This window comes from Rhinatrema bivittatum, chromosome 4 (genome assembly GCF_901001135.1).
Source record: "Rhinatrema bivittatum chromosome 4, aRhiBiv1.1, whole genome shotgun sequence".
Lineage (NCBI taxonomy): Eukaryota > Metazoa > Chordata > Amphibia > Gymnophiona > Rhinatrematidae > Rhinatrema > Rhinatrema bivittatum.
The window spans coordinates 431,380,474-431,398,064 of record NC_042618.1 but is presented as its reverse complement, the minus strand read 5'-3'; the positions used below and the strand labels follow the sequence as shown (position 1 = coordinate 431,398,064).

The window sequence follows — 17,591 nt, the reverse complement described above, 5'->3', positions numbered from 1 at the left end:
AGTTCACTCTGTACTGTACTCGAGTGCCTCGGCCCTTATGTAATTGTGACATTCCTTGGTGTGATGAGTCACCGTGCAGCACCCGAAGGCACCATCTTTGGAATATTTGAGTGCAGTCCTCACTGAACATATACTTGTGTGCAAACCCTCCATCACTTAAGTATTGGTGAACTAATGTGTTCTAACATCACCTTCCTCGCCCACCATCCAGTTTTTTCCTTCAGTGTCATTCCAATTCCTCCCCCCCCCCCAAATACATTTAATGTGGGTGAAAAGTGCTGCTTCTGGAAACTTGATTGTACAATTAAGTTACAGCATGAGCCATTGCTCTATGTTGTGGACTGGAGTAGATTTCCTTGCGCCACCATGTTAAGGAGAATACAGTGCAGAGCAGTGACATGCTGCCAGTCTCTTAGGAGGCTCTAGCCAGCTCTCGTACGTGAGACCCTCTGTTTTTATCCAGCTTCACAATGGGCTTCCAAGAGCCATCTCCTAGCATATCACTGGCACAGAAGTCTCACAATGTCATTTCTCCTGCTCTGCCCTAAGCTTAATATATGAAAGTGCTCGTTGGCACATAGTGACCCAGAGAACCAGTCACTGCTGATAATGGATCATCCAGTGTGCTTCCAGGCTGGTGTCTGCTTTGTACATTGCACTTTCTACTAAGCTATAGAACGGGAAAAGAGAACATGGTGAGATGTAAGAAAGAAATTAATTAATTATGAAAGAGCTTTAAATGCAGTACTTTCTGCGTAAACAAGCAGTTCATAATCAGCCATGTAAGTAGGTGATGTCTCCCGATGACACTGAAATGAATAAAAACCCTCTGAGCTCAGAAACTCAAGGTTTTTCTGAGTAAGTGTGAGGGTTCCTATACAGCTGTCACTGCTGTGCAAGTCTCTTCAGTTGTTTTTCTTCCACCCAGGCAAAAGGACCCGATTCTGCTGCCTTCAAGCCGTTCATTGTTGGCAATTTCATTTCTTGTATTAGTTTTCTTTACTTTTTATTGTGCACATTTTTTTCATGAGTCTCCGAAAACAAATTTATTATTTTCAAAACTGAATTTGGTTTGGCACAATCCCTTTTCACCACCACTGACGGGAAGCCTGGCTTCAAAAGGTGCTCAAAATATAATTGTAAAATATCTCTTCTCAACCTGCATGACTAATGTTTGTGATGCTTAGGACCATTTCATGTTGTGGCTAATTGTTTGGCCTGCAGACACATGTCCCCAAGGGACTTGATGTACAGGGAGTACAAGCTTCAGGATATTTTTAAGTCACCTCCGACTCCTACATCACACAAGGAAACACATTCTTCCTCTTCATCCAGTCAGACCAGTCCGGACCAGTGGTTTATGTTTACCGACCAAGCAGATGGAGATGGACATCAACAGGTTTGCTGATGTCACCCCTTCTGGGCAACCGTGCTGACCTTAGCCTGCCAGTCTTCTCTGCCTCCAGCAGATGGTAGCACGTGCATCCCATGCTGTAGTCTGAGGCCTGTTTAGGCTGGATAAGAGAAATATGTTAGAGGTGGCTTCTGAGTAGCTGCCTAAGGTGGATTGGTTCGACCCACAGCAATACTCAGTCAAGGGAAAGACCAGTTTTCCCTCCCTCGGTTGATCATTGCTGTGGGTTGAATCAGCTAAGCAATGAATAGGCCAGGGGGCTTCCAGTTTTCTGTTTGGATCTGGTTGAGTTTTGGGGCTAGGATTAGGCTGCTTACCCCGCCCCCCATCTCTCTCATCCTTGTCTCCCTTCTGCATGTGGGCTCTGCTCTCTTTAAAAAAAAAAAAAAAAAAAGACAAAGCTTTAAAAAAGAGGCTCGAGAGTTTGCAGTGCAGGGACTATTGCAGTAAAGATTGCAGAGAGAACGACTGGGGGAATCGCTGGATTTTCAGATATTTTTCTTTTTTTGTCCACGGCATCGTTCATACTTTCAGCAATACTGAGGCACAGGGGAGATGTGGCAGCTTCAGCACAGCAGGGGAAGAAGCTGGGTAGAGAGGAAGCAGCAGGCTAGGGGAGTTTCAAAATTATGTTCAGAGGAGAGAGTTGGTAAGGGGAGGCGGTGAATGTATCTCCCATGTCAGCGGGGGCCGTCCTTACTGCTATTCCTGTGGGTGCTCTTAGTCCCATCAGTCAAGCAGCCGCTGTTTCAGGGCAGGAGTCAACGTGGCAGAAGACTTAAAGGGACAGTTCTTCCCCTCTCAGCATCGGAGACCTCGTCCATGGCCTAGGCCTTGATTTTGGCAGAATTATTAAATGTTGACATCGGGCTCTTTGTATGAGCCGAGTGCATGCCAAGGTTCCACTTCAGTGTTTCCTGGAGGCTTGACCAGAAAATGGTCTGGTGTGAGAGAGAAGAAACTCAATTAGGAGCCATTTTCTTGGTCTGTAAATTCCCTGAAAGTGCCACAAGCTTCTATTAGTGAAGGAGAGTTGGAAGAGGTTCCCTCCTGAGGGAGGGGATGGCTTTATGATGCATCTCTTTTTATAAGGAGGAGCTTTCATCCTTAATACCTCAATCTTTGCGCACCGTAAATAATTATGGAGGATAAGAAGGAGGAGGAGGTTGCCAGCTCAGCCGAGGAGGCCATTATGATCAGTATTAGAAGGCTCTCAAAGTCATTTTCTCTGCATAAAGTGGTGAAGGATTGGGTTGACCTGGTGTGGCTCTCCTGAGGTGAGTTTTAAGGAAGGGGGCTCTTTGGATAAACTGTTTCCCTGTATGTACCCAGATCAGTCCAGACTGAGGGTTATGCCTCCCTTCCAGCAGATGGAGACAGAGAAAAACTTGAAGGGCACCCTCTCTTAACCCGATGTGCCACCAGCATCTCTTCAGTATTTCTCTGTCTCCAGCAGATGGAGGTGGTGCAAACCCTGCGGACTTGCCCTGATTTTAGGGTTGGGACTATATCTCTTTAAAAAAAAAAAAAAAAAGTTTTACTTTGGCAACGAATCAAGCTTTTACAAAAAAAAACAGGAGAAAATCAGTTGGGAAAAAAATGACTTATTATTTTTCTGGGTAAATATCAGAGTTTATTTTGGCAGACAGAACACCGGATAATAAAACAGATTCTCCCACTCACCCACCCACCCACTCACTCAGCAGCATCCCCATTTCTAACTCCATCCCCTGCCTATATGCCTCTCTCCCTCTCTTCCCACCCCACCAAGAATCTCCCTCCCATACACACTGCATCAGCATTCATCCTAACCAGTGGTGGCTCCAGGCTTCTCCCTCGCTCACCGAGGCTCCCTCACTCTGCAACACTGCACTTCTGCTTTTTATGCAAGGCCAGGGAGCCCGCCGGGACGTGCTTCTGGAGGACAGGATCTACTTGAAATGCATGCACGGCACCAGCCAGAAGACACTTTGGCTGCTTGGAGAGTGAGAAGGCAAGTAAAATTAGGGTATCATTTTAAAGCTAATGTCACCGTTGGGAAAAATCCGGGAATTTATGGATGAAAATCGGTTTAAACTGAAAGCAAAGGACCCTATGTGTAATGGCACAGTCTGGCTTGTGTTTGGCACAGTGCTTCCAAGAGGAAATGGTAGGAGGAACAGGTAATGAGGTTCTGGAGGAGTCGTCCTGTTTGAAACCTGGAGCAGCACATGTGGCGGAAGTCTTTTGATTTGGTTCGTACTTCTGCAAGGAATATGGCATCTGTCGTAGCGGCCAGAAGAGTTTTATGGTTGCGGACTGCTCTGCAGATTCTATATCAAAGATCAATTTGATAAAACTGCCCTTTTAAAGGAAATCTGCTTGTGAGGATCTGGAGAATATGGGCACGGTTTAGGGTGATTCCAAAGTACCTAGGCTTCTAGAAAACAGGCCTAAGGGACTGCATATTCCGTTACGGCCCAAATAGATTTCGGAATAAGAGACGTTTTAAGTAAGGGTTTTCTACTGATAGAGCTCTTGACCATTTGGCAGTTTTCAGACCTTTCACTCAGCCAAAATAGGTGCTAAGGATGGGTTCTTGGGAACTGCAAGTTCCTCACAAAACTCCCAGTGAGATTTTGGGACTCCAGTCTCTGGTTTTAGAGAGAGGCAGTTGCCTGTCAGACTTTCATCAGCGATGGATCCAAATTAATTTGGATCAATGGGTTTTAAAAATAATTTGAGATGGTTACATTTAGTGAAGAGAGGTAATACTATTCTTATAGCCAGGAAGATATTAACCTCCTTGGTTTATGTTCAGCTCTTGAGAATTGTTTTAAATGGTGAACTGAGAAACAGATTTGTCCTCAGTCTTGGTTCCACAAATTGTGGAATTTTTACAGGACGTACTTTCCAAGGGATTGGCTCTTAATTCTTTAAAGGTTCTGGTCGAAGGTGTATTGCATGTTATAGGGGTTGGATGCAGGCTAGACCTTATCTTCTCATCCAGATATGTTGCGTTTCCTCCAGAGAGTGAAACATTAGGCCTCAGATGCGGACCTCTGTTCCTTTCTGGGACCTAAGTTTGTTTTTAAACTTTTGGCCGGAACACAATTTGAACCTATCTGAGAAACTTCAGATAGGCTGCTCACCTTGAAGACAGTATTTCTCATGGCCATATGTTCAGCCAGGATAACTTCTGAGTTGAAAGCCTTTATTTGGCAAGAGCCCTTTCTGAAGATTTCTCAGGACATGGTCAGGATTCAAACAGGGCCTTCCTTCCTTCTGAAGGTGGTTTCCAATCAGTTTGTTTGCTTTCTTTCAGTGGACATAAGGATGAGGAAAACTGTGTGTTGCTGCACCGTTTGGACATGTGCAGGGTACTGTTATGATATCTCATAGCCACTAATGCCTTCAGGAAATCAGACCATATTTTTGTTTTGTTTGAAGGTCCTCAGACTGGTGAGGCAGCCTCAAAAACCTCCATTGCACAATGGATTAAATAGACTATTCACAGCTGCACTTTTAGAAGGTCTCTGCAGGCCAGTTCAGACTTTTCCTTTCCATAGAACAGTGAGATCCTTAGTGAAAGCTGAATGGGACTCACCTGAAACAAGTTTACATGTGGATATAACTGCACCCATTACCTGCTGACAACTTGAAATCATTTAGGTATCCAGAGATAGATGTCTCAATTTTGACAATTGCTAAGAAAACTGGAAGGTAGTGCAGCCCTGAAGGATTCCCTATATATAGGAGAATATAGGTGGTCCTAAAGCAATCCTTTGAGATTGCAGTTCTAGCTTTTCAGGTGGCAGTGTGCACTATTTTCATGTCTCAGCAGATTCCGGTGGGAGATTCTTCTGTCACTATCAGAGAAGCAGAGAGACTAGAGTCAGGAGTAGCCTATGTGGCTGATACTCTACATGATCTCCTTTATATTCCGCTAGAGGCTTGACATCCTGAACGGCTGCTCATCATTTGTTATGGTTGCATAACTGGTCAGCAGATACTTCATCAAAGATAATATTGAGTAAATTGCCCTTTAAAAGGTGTTTACTATTTGGGGAGGACCTTGAGAAGTTGGTCAAGTATTACAGAGACAATAAATCACTTAAGTTGCCAGAGGATCCCAGAAAGGGGGGTTCAGTAGGTCAACATTTAGGAACATGAGATGTTCTAGACTAGGAAAGATGAACACTTCTCTCAGGGGCAGCTCAAGGCAATCTGCTGCCTGAGGCAAGGGACAAGATGGTGCTCCCCCAGTCCCATTTCTCCCCCCCACCCCAGGCACAATACAGGTTAGGTCATCAAGAGGGGGGGGGGGGGAGTCGTCTCTATAGTCTGACCCTTTCAGTGATTTGCAAATACTGTGGAAGGGGGAAAGCAGGAGTCAGAGTAAGCAGAGGCGTGGTAGGGTATCAGTGATAGTATTTCTAGGAAGCTAGCACCCCTGCCACACTCCCAGGAACCCTAAGACCTGCCTCCCACCTTTTCCCCAGAATTCTCCCCTGCAGACATAGGAGATGGATGAATGGTGGAGGTCTATTGTATGGCAAACTGTCTCCGGGGTGGGGCAAGGGCATTTGGCACCATAGGTGAACTTTACATCAAAAAAACACCCAATAATTAAAACTAAGAAAGATTTTTAAAATTCCACTTTCCATGCCTTAGAACTTTTGATTTCCAGCCATCCTGAAATTACTGTGGATTAGTGTGGTGGGGCAAGGAGGGGGATTTTCCTTCTCTTTATATATATACAAATATTCATTCTCTCTCCCACACGCACAAATGCTCTTTCACACACACACAGATGCTCTCATATGCTCTTCCACACATTTGCATGCTTTCACATGCTCTTTCACATACACACGCTCTCTCACCCACATGCGCATGCGCTCTCACCAACACACACACACTCTTCCTCTGACTCACATGGGCACGGATGCAGTGAGCTCTACAGGTAGCCTGCAGCCTCATTTTCTTCTGCTGCAGGCACCCTCAGGGTCTCCTCCATTCTTCGCCAGCAGCGGGTTGGGCACTGCTGGCGGCCCGCCAGCATACCTGTGGATTGAGGGGGGAAGGCAAGGGGGCTGGGGAGGATAGGGCACACACTAACACGCTCACACATATGTGCTCATTCTCACATACATGCATACATGCTCTCACACATGCCCACTCTTACTGCTCTCTTACACACACACAAACACACTTAACGCCTTCACACTTCCACATATATATATGCGCATTCACACACTCACACACTTGCCCGTTCACACACTTTCCCCCTCAAATAAATATGTCCACATAAACACACAATAACTTTCATACCTCTCTCACGCATGCGTGACCTATGGGACTGCTCTGTCTTCTTGCTACTCAGCTGCTTCCAGTTCAACGTGCCTGGACATGCAATCTGCTCCTTCTTCCGACGAGGGCCTACTGAAGCTCTGTTCCTTCATACATCCAACACCCCCCTGCTCCATTTGGCGCGGGCCTGAAGCCCCACGTTCTTTCCACTCATGCGGGCCCACGGGACTTCTTCATCCGGATCCATGCAGGAGCTTGGAGCAGTAGCAGCATCTGAACCCAGAGTTTTGATCTGGAGACCCAGCAATTCCTTTGGAGTTCTGGAGTCTCCAGTTCAAATCCTGAGAGTTCCCACACATGCCTGCTGGACCTCCTCCATTCTTCAGCTGCTGGCAAGTTGGACTTCACAGGCAGTGAGCTGGGCTTCCTCCATTCTTTGCCGCTGGTGGCTTGGGCTCTTGCAAGCAGCCTGCTGACCCTTATTCCTTCTTACATGGAAACATAGAAATGACGGCAGAAGAAGACCAAACGACCCATCCAGTCTGCCCAGCAAGCTTTCACACTTATTTTTTTTCCCATACTTATCTGTTAGTCTTGGCCCTTATTAGTAACTTTTTGGTTCTATTTATCTTCCACCCCCAACATTGATGTAGAGAGCAGTGCTGGAGCTGCATCTACGTGAATTATCTAGCTTAATTGGTTAGGGTAGTAACCGCCACAATAAGCAAGCTACTCCCATGCTTATTTGTTTACCCAGCCTGTGCAATTCAATCTTTGTTGGTTGTTGTCTGAATATAAATCATCTTTTCTTCATTCCCCCCCTGCCGTTGAAGCAGTGAGCTGCGCTGGATATGTATTCCAAGTGAAGTATCAGACTTAATTGATTCGGGGTAGTAACCGCTGCAACAAGCAAGCTACTCCCCCGCTTTTTTGTGAATGCAAATCCTTTTTTCCCACATTTCCTCTTGCCGTTGAAGCATAGAGCAATGTTGGAGTTGCATTAACTGTGTGTATGTTTATTGAATAAGGGTATTAATCTCCAGATAGTAGCTGTCATTCCCGCAAGCCACCCCCATGCCTCTTCTCTTCATTCACATCCTCTAGACTTTATGGAACCACAGTGTTTATCCCATGCCCCTTTGAAATCCTTCACTGCCAGCGGCCCGTGGGGACTTTTTCTGTTGTTTTTTTTTTTTATGCTTATGAGCACATCATTTTCCTGCACTGCCGCGAGGCTCTTTTTGTAGCCTGCAGAAGTAGGGAACCCTGAAAGAATTTTGATAAATTTGTCTGGTAGCAAAGTGAGGTAGCTGTCAGAGGAGTGTTTTGGGGGGGCATATTTTTCTGCCTTACCCTGCCTCATTATAGAACCGCCCATGACGTCTTTCAAGGGTCACAGCAGTAATAGGCTGCAGTCTTTTTGCTCAACCAAGAAAGTCTCTGAGGACAACTATACTTCAGGTGTAGGTGGATCTAAAGGTTCACAATGAGATTGAGGGCTCATTCCTCCATCTTCCCTATAGGGGGATATCTGTCTTGGTTTTATGGAGAGTGAGTCCGTATCACTACTGATCAGTGGGTGTTGTTGGTAATAAGAGATGGCTACACATTAGTTTGTGTGTCCTTTAAGGACTGCCTTTCTAGAGTCCCCATGTGTTTCTCGAGTGAAGACTTTGGCGGTCAGATTGCTGTTGGAACATCTGCTTCAGTTAAAAGCAGTAGTTTGGTACTGACAGCAGAGTGGGGTCAAAATAGGTACTCCATTTATTTTGTGGTTTCTGAGAAAGAAGGCGCATTCAGGCCTATTCTAGTCCTCAAAACCAAGACCTTAAACGTCCCACATCTTTTAATGGAAAACCTTCTTTCCTTAATTGTGATAGTGAGAAAAGGAGAATTTCTAATGACATTGGACTTTTCCGAAGCATATCTCTACATTCTGAGTTGTCCTTCCCATCAAAGTATCTTCGACTTACAGTCCTGGGGGAGCATTATCAACTTTGGGTGCTTCTCTTTGGATTGGCAGTGGCTACAAGGTCCTTTTTCAAGATCATAATAGTAGTTGTAGAAGTCTTGCGCAAACGGGATGGTGTACTCATATTTAAATGCCTGGTTAATATAATCTAACTAAGAGGAAGAGATCCGAAAAACAACAAGAGTGGTTCAGTTGTTGCAGGAACTGGGATGGTTGATAAATTTTCCAAAGAACAGATTGGAATAGTCTTAGATCATAGAGTATTTGGGAGCATGCTTTGACACACAGGATGCCAAAGTGTGCTTGATGTCAGACAAGATCTCATAGTTTATGATCCAAGTTCAGAATCTGCTGAAGTGGCAGTTGCCCAGAGTCAGATTAGTTGCAACTCCTGGGTTCCATTCTTTCAACATTAGTTCTAGTTCCTTGGGTGCATGCTCATATGCATCCATTACAATTCTCTCCTAACACATTGGAGTGTATAGTCACAGGACTTGGAGGTATGGTTGCCATTAGTGCTGGAAGTCAGAACCAGTCTGCAGTGGTGGCTTTCATTTCGATATCTGAACAAGGGAATGCCGACAGAGTCTCCAGACTGGGTGGTGATGACAAATGTGAAGGCACCAAATACCACTTTAGTGCGGTGCACCACTGCCACTGCAAAGACACACCATTCTGGTACTCTAGCCAATCAACCCCTCCTCCACATAGCAATCTCCAGTGGTGAAATTCTCATTGTCTGAGCACATAGGGGGGATCCTATGCCTATGGTCACCAAAATCTTAAATCTGGCCCTGAGTGGGAGTAGATGCATTGATGCAGCAGTGGCCAGAAAGGATGCTTCTTTGTTTCCCATATTATTCAGAGGACAGAGGGATATTTGGGCCAAGTTATTCTTGAGGCTCTAGATTGCCACCAATGTCTATGCTATGTGAATCTCATCAAACTCAAGATTGGAAGGTTCCTTGAAGTTGGATCATGTACTAGATTTTCTGCATCAGGGGCCAATGGTGTTAGAGGATCCGGTTCCTTTTTGTCTTGTGGCCTGGCTATTGAAAGGTGATGGTTGATGAGCAAAGGCTATTCTATTGCAGGCAAGGAAGAAATCAACTTCTCTGGCTTACATTATTCATGTTTGGAAGGTGTTTGAGAGTTGGTGTGCAAAGGTGAGGGTTTCTCCTTTTTAAGTCTTTGATTCCTATAATTCTTTCCTTTCTTCAAGGTGGTCTTCAAAGAGGCTTGGCCTTAAATTCCCTGAAGGTGCATGTAATAGCTATAGCATATTATCGAGGAAAGTTGCAAGGTTTGATAGCAGCTCATCCAGATAATTCACGTTTTTTAAGAGGCATAAAACATCTTCATCTGCTGCTCCATTAGGATGTTCCTTCGTAAGATCTTATTTTAATGCTTTGAGCACTATGTGAGGCTCCTTTTGAACTGCTAAAAGGTGAGTCTATTAAAGACCTCATGCTGAAGGTGGTGTTTCTGGTGTCTGTTCGGCATGGTGTATTTCAGAGTTACAGGCTTTATCCTGTAGAGATCCATCTCTTCAATTTTCAAAAGCAGACATGTCCATTCAAATGGTCCCTTTGTTTTTGCCAAACATGGTCTCCCCATTTTACTGAAATAGGTCAGTAGAGCTTCCCACATTTGAGTGATTCTCAGGTTAACTATAAAGATTTGCATTCGTTGGATATGAAAAAGTCTTTACTAAGGTATTTGAAGATTAATTCTTTCAGGAGGTTGGATCATTTGTTTGTCCTTTTTGGTGATAGAAAGAGGAAATGTGGAGCCTAAAGCAACTATTGCCAGATGTTTTAAAGAGGCTATTGGATCAACTTACATTTCAAAGGGCTTGTTTGTCCCAGATGGGCTTTGTGCCCTTTCTTTGAGGAATCGGGCAACTTCTTGGGCAGAGAAGCAATTTATATTGCAAGCGGAGATTTTGAAAGGCGGCCACATGGTCTTCCTTGCATACTTTCTTCGAGCATTATTGCTTGGATATGCAGGCTAGAGAGTTAGCCTCATTTGGAGCTGGGATCTTGAGGGCAGGATTGTCTGACTCCCAACCACCTCTTCCCCCAGTATGATATTAGCTTGCATAAATCCCATGTGTGCTAGACTGGTCTGGTGAGATGAAGGAAAAATTAGGTTTCATACCTGCTAATTTTCTTTCCTTGAGCCTACCAGACCAGATCAGGATCCCACCCATGAATAGCCAAAATCCTGCTGTATAAGTTATTTTTGCAGATGGTTTTCTGTTAATGTACATGGGCCTATAGTTGAATTAAGACTCCCAAGTTTCTCCCCTGCTTGTAATGGGGGAGGGGGGGGGTCAGTTTAATGTGTTTATTGCTTTGATACAGTTATACTTGAACTGCTGCAGGCACCAATCAGAATCTTATCTGTCTTCATCTGCTGGCAGGGGGGGCAAAATCCTTGCAGGCTGAACTGGTCTAGTAAGACTCAAGGAAAGAAAATTAGCAGATAAGAAACCTAATCTTTCTTTTTTGATTGAGTGATCAAAATTGGCTTTAAAAGGAAATTATCTACACCTATCACCAGATAGTAGTTTAATATACTGTGTTTGGCTAGACATAATCATATCCCTGGGTATATATCTCACTTGATGCCAATAAGGCCTTTGATCAGATTTTATGGGTATTTGGTTTTCCTGTTAACATTATTGCATGGTGGGAGCACTTTTTTAAGAATCCCAGAGGACAAGTTTTTTCACAAATGGGATACAATCCAGCTTATTTTCTCTCTTCTGAAGGATGTTGTAGGGACGTCCTCTTTCACCTGTTTCAAACTGGCTATAGAGCGCTTGGCTTGTCTGCTGCATCAATATGAGGGAATTTCAGGATTTAGAATTCAAAATTCCATTCATAAGATTTCATTGTATGTTGACGATTTGGGGGGGAAGGGGGGTTATTACTAATGTTTCTAAGGCCATACCTACTTTGCTTGAAATTTTGGAAACACATAATAAATATTTGGGTTATAAAATTAATTATACTAAATCTGAGATTTTTAGTATGACTCCCAAATGTCTTTCTAATTTTTCTGTTACATATGTTGTTTAAATATTTGGGAATCCAGGTTACTCTGGATCTTTGGGTCTATATAGTGCTAAATGTCCTCCTGTGATTAAGCAATCAAAGCAAGATCTGGAGAGCTGGATTCATCTTCCAGTTTTTTTATTCAAGAGGTGAGTCTAGTGTTATGGTTATTGATGTTTGGGTGAATTCTTGGACAGTGTGGCAGCTGACCATGCCCATGGGGGGGCAGTTCCGTGAGGGACCATGATGTCAGGCTAGACTCTGGACACACAAACACAAATTTGAATTTTTATTTAAACAGTTTTGGAAACCACCAGGGGTAGCAGTAGTGAGTAGTAGATGTTGAGCCCAGCTGGGCGAGTATCCCACAGGACGCTGGAACAGCGAATCCTCTGCTTGGCTGTGCTGTAGTGGAAAGAGACTGAGAGTTATGAGTACACAGTGAGAAACATACAGAGTCCCAGGTAGAATAGGAGAAGCTCCGAGACAGTGAGAGCAGGCCCTCGAGGAGTGAGTACCTGATCCCTTAGAGTAGAGAGACTCTGTGGTATTGTACTCACATAGCGATTCCACTAGACGAGAGGTCTGGCACTGGAACAGAGGGCAGGCCCTCGAGCGAGTACCTGATTCCAGGGAAGCAGTACTGTGGAATAGATGGTAGTTGTACTCACAGATGGAAACTGTTAGTGAAATCTTCCAAGTAGAAAGTAGTAGATGCAGGCAGCGACTCTGGGAACATGGGCCCTCGAGGAGCGAGTACCGGTTTCCTGATAGCACCTGAAAGAAGCAGAAGAGGCCCCCAAGGAGCTGGTACCCTGTTAGCAATAAGAGTTCCAGATAACGCTAGAGTGGCAGAGTAGCTTCGGTACGGAGAGCGAATCCTATCCGTAGAATTCCGGGTTGCTAACTCGATTAGCTAGCAAAAGTTGTAGGCTTAAATATCCGGGCAGCGTGATGTCATCTCAAGAGGACGCCCCTGAGGTTTGCGCCAACGAGGAAATAAAGATGAGGGCGGCGTGCGCGTGCGTGCCCTATAGTACCTTGGAGGAGCTTGGCGGGAAGCAGCACCAAAGCCGGTCCGGGCACACCGGAGAGGACGGCAGACAGACGCCGTGGCAGCCAGTAGTCCGAGGTGAGCAGGAAGAGCCGCAAGAAGAATGAGGTAGGCGGGACGAAACCATTGCAGGCCAACAGTTGCAACATCTAGTTAAAATGATGTTACCTTGTCTATTTTATTTATTTCAGCGCTTGCCATGTCACGTGCCAATGAAGATCCTTTTCTATGTTGCGCAAGGTCCTCTGCTTCTTTGGGGAAGGTCAGCCCCCTATGTATTAAGAGCTTTGGGTGTTGCCCATGGATTGTGGAAAATTGGAGTTGTCTAATTTGTATCTTTATGATCCAGCATCCAGGGAGTGTGATTTCAAGGTTGGTTGGAAGCACATGTCAGTGGTATGTACTTAAAAATTCACAGGTGATGGTGCCTTTGCTTTTTTATACAGCAAACTCAATCACAAGTAAAAGGATTTTAGAAATAAACTCAGTGCTCACACTCTTAGTGTGTCATAATATAAGTAAGTTGATAGGGGTTGGAGCAGAGAAATTGTTGTACAAAGGTGATATAAGAGACTCTTCAGATCAGGTGACCACCTCTCTTGGTATGGCGGAGAACTGAGATGAATGTTTTGGGACAAATTTGGGAAGAGTTGAATAGTACAACCTTGGCTGAATTTATGAATTATAAGATACCAGCACATAGACATTATATATATATTTACAACTTGCAGGAATATGTCTGCTGTACTGGAGGATGAGAGGACTCTGTGTAAGCAGAATGCTTTTGAAAAACATTTACACAACATACATCATTTCTGAAGTCTAGAATCTCAAATTTTATTTATTTTTTTTAATGCAGTAGGGCAAGAAGTGGAAAAATATAAGGTACTTATAGAATGCTGATCTTCATTTGATCTTAGATGAGAATGACTAGTCTGAGATATGGAAGTCAACTTTGAAGTTTTACTAAAAAAAAAAAAAAAAAGTTAAGTTTCTTTATATACACATTTTGGCTTTATGAGGAGGTGGAAAAATTCTGGTTATAGGTATAGGGAGAAATTAATTGCCAAGACTTGAAATGGACCCCTCAACTCTGTGTTAGGGTGCTGGGAGACACAGTGTACAAATGTTAATTAGCTGAACATTTATTACATGCTGCATGTATAATAACTACTGCCTGTTTTGGGAAGACGTAGTATATTGAAAGAATAATGTTGCTGAGATTGCAGCTATAGAACAGATCACATGGGACAATTTGAGATCATTACTGCCAATGGCATAAGTCAAATGAGGTATTGATAGGGAGATCGTGTTGGGCTGGGTGGGTTTAGCTTGCCTGTTTTCTGTTTTTGAATATGGGGCTGTGCTAGTGGCTGTCTCTTGCCTGCCTTTACATGAATATGTTTGTGCTGTTGTGCCTTTCCAAATAAAGTGTTAAAAAATGTTTATGTTCACATTTCCATACACAATCGCAGGAAATTTCTGATTTCTTGTTGCGAACAAGCACAGTAGTAGGTATTGTGTCCTTCCTATGGACTCTCAGCAGCACCAAGGGTGTTCAGTGTGTCTTGCAGCAGTAGTAGCTTGTATAAGGACAAACAATGTCTTCGTATTTCTTAGCCAATATGCCAAAATCCAGCAAAACTCTTCTGGAAGCCAAAGCATCCACTGTCTACATGATGAAGGTCCTTCAGACCATGGGTTTCCTTATCAATTACCCAAAGTCTCACAGCCAACACATCTAGATTTCATAGGCGCTTCTCTGGACACCATACAAGGAAAGGCTTTTCTTCCAAATCAGAGGATGTGCAACTTAACATAATCTACATCTCCAGTCCAAAAAAAAGTCTCAGTGCTTGTAACAATTCTTCATATTCTCCCTATTTGCTCACTTTTATAGTGGAGCTTAAAATTCCAGTGGAATCGGCCATTATCCCACAAAATACATATTTAAATTGCTCAGCCAGCCTCTACCCTGGTGGACCAAACATCCAATTTTCTACAAGGTCAACCTTTTCAACACTCTCACTTTCAAAATGTAATAACCACGCATCCATCAAGGTTGAGGAGCCCAAATGAACAACATTTGCTCTCAAGGCACTTGGTCCCTTTAGGAAAAAGGACTGTACATTAATTTATCAGAGCAATCTTCAAACCACTAAAGGTTCTTCAAACTCTGGTTGAAAGGAAGGGTGGTACAAGTAGGGACAAACAACCAAGAAGCCAAGTACTATGTTGTCAGACAAGGAGGAACAGGTTCTTTTAAGGCCTGCAAAATATAGAAAGGGCAACTTTGCAGACAGTATACCTCGTAGTTGTTCAAATCTCTGGAGAGCAAAATGGAATAGCAGACATGCTAAGTCATCTGCTACAAGCACACGAATGGTCTCAACATACCGCAACAGTTTTTTCATGTCCCGAGGAACACTACAGATAGACTATAGCCCCATCTAACAATAAAGTCCTTATCTTCTGTTGCACAAGACCAGCAAGGAACAGTCTAGCTACTGACACATTTTCGATTCCATGGAATCAGGGGACTTCTGTATGCATTTTCCCTGATCCCTATTATAACCAAGACAATCTAAAAATTAAGAAGTGAAAAAGGCTTACTGATTCCAAGGGCCCTTTTTTGGCCCCATCAGATCTGGTTTTCATGGCTTCAGCGCTTAGCTGTTTATTTTTAATCTTATTGGTTGCCATTCTCAATGCTATAGGAAGCTCAATGCGACAAGAATCTTCTCTATACCAACCTTCAATCTCTGTCTCTGATGGCATTGATGGTGAAAGTTGCACAATAGTTTCAATGTGGCTTCCTCCAGTGGTAGCCAAGTCATAATTGCCACCAGAAAATGTTTCACAAGAAGATATTAGATATGTAAATGGAAAAAGTGGTCAATGTGGTGTACAAACCAGAATGACCACGTTACCTGTCTTATTTATCCTCAAATTTACAAAGATAAAATAGTTTTTAAAGCTCTTCCAAAGTGTTTACCCAATGTAGTATCTCAATTTCATTAATCAAACCGTCATTTTACCAACTCTTTTCCCCAAGCCATATGCTGATAAAGGTGCACACTCTTCTCACCTTGGATTGTCAAAGGGCTCTTTTGTTCTATTTAGACAGAATAAGGTCTTATTTATTTATTTATGAGCTTTTATATACCGGCATTCGTAGGACACATCATGTCGGTTTACAAGTAACTGTGAAGGAAGAAATTACAATGAACGATGATAGAGGGCTAACTATAAGGGGAGGGGGGGCGAAGGTCGATAATGGAGGGAGGGAGGAAGAGTGAAGGGAAATGGAGAGAAATGGAGGGAGGGAGGAAGAGTGAAGAAGCGAGGAAGATGGATAACCCTAAAATTACAAAGGACAAAAATGGGAAACATTATCACAAAATTCACAGAGCATGTCACAACTGGGGTTAACAGTATAAACATAGAGAACAGTATAAACTTATTCAACTTATTCATCTTTTTCAACCTAGTGAAGCAAGGCGTTTCAGTCGCTAATCGGACCCTTTCAGCATGCATTTCTGATTAAGCATAATAGTAGTAAAGGTCATCAGCTTCAAAATAAAATCAAAGTTCATTGGTTAAGGACGACAGCAACTTCACTGGCCCATCTTCACTCAGCTGCCCTAGAGGAAGCAGGTAAAGCAGCCATGTGGGATGCGTGTTCTGTGGCCAACTCATAACAAAACTGAAGTGCACCCTTCAATTTGAGAGTCCCCCCAACTTGAGTGGCTGATTATGTCCTGCTTCTCTATGGAGAAAGTAACATTGCTTCCTTATAACAAGTTTTCTCTGTACACAGCAGTACAAATGAGCCACACAATCCCAGCCTCCTTCCCTATAGAGTTGAAGGTTAGCTTGGTAAAGGGACTGAGGAGACTTGCATGGCAGCAGCTGCATGAAAACTCGTGCGCGTGCTCGAAGGATCTGCTCAGTGTTTCTGGAATTTTGAAAGCTTTTCTCCATTTTTGTGCCATTGGGCGACATTGCCCAGGTGTGGCTGATTGTCCTGCTATCTATGGAGAACACCTGTTGCAGGTAAGCAACTTCACTTTCAACTAAAATCATTTAAAATCCAGTTTTGCTATCTCCTGTGTGTTGCATGCGGGCATCTTTGTAGCCTTTAGCTGTTCATAGCATGGTTCAGTGGTTGAAACCTTACTTATCAAAGCAAGGACCCTTTAGAAAAGGGTGATAATTTGAAGACAAGCCTAAGATGACGTTGAATCATTTGGCCCCCTCTAATTCATGTCCCTCCCCTGGAACGCAGGATAACAGCTGCAGCTGAACAAGAATGGATGCTTGCTGAGCCTAAACCTGTGTGGAAGACACCAGTGCTTTGCAGTCCCTGGTGTACACATGCCCCCAGTATGCCCTGCCCTGGCTCAGATTTCTTCTCCCCCCGTATTTAGGAGTTGAACTGCGGGTCTTCCACACAGCAGCACTTTGCCTTGTAAAACTGAATTCTTTATTTATATTTGATGCACTGCTGTCCAGAGCAAGTTACATATGATAAAACACAAACAATATAAAATGATACATAAGCACCCCAATCCACATCCACCATCCAAAGCAATGTACAGTTCATAAAACAAAATCAAATAATCAAGGGATTAAAATATCAACCCAACAATAAACAAATATTGCCCATAATATTCATTGCCTTCAAACTACATCACCCCAAATAATCTTGTACATATCATGAGAGCTACACTAGCCCTACTCTGTAACATAATTCACCCAGTGCTCTAGCCCATCCAAACAATAACCTCACAGCTTCCA

At 43.6% G+C, this 17,591-nt stretch overlaps 1 protein-coding gene across 5 annotated transcripts in view; it reads left to right on the top strand.

Moving 5' to 3' along the window:
* The window catches only part of ITPR1 (inositol 1,4,5-trisphosphate receptor type 1), a 450,198-nt gene that overhangs the window by 381,093 nt on the left and 51,514 nt on the right, over positions 1 to 17,591 (top strand). The window lies entirely within an intron of this gene.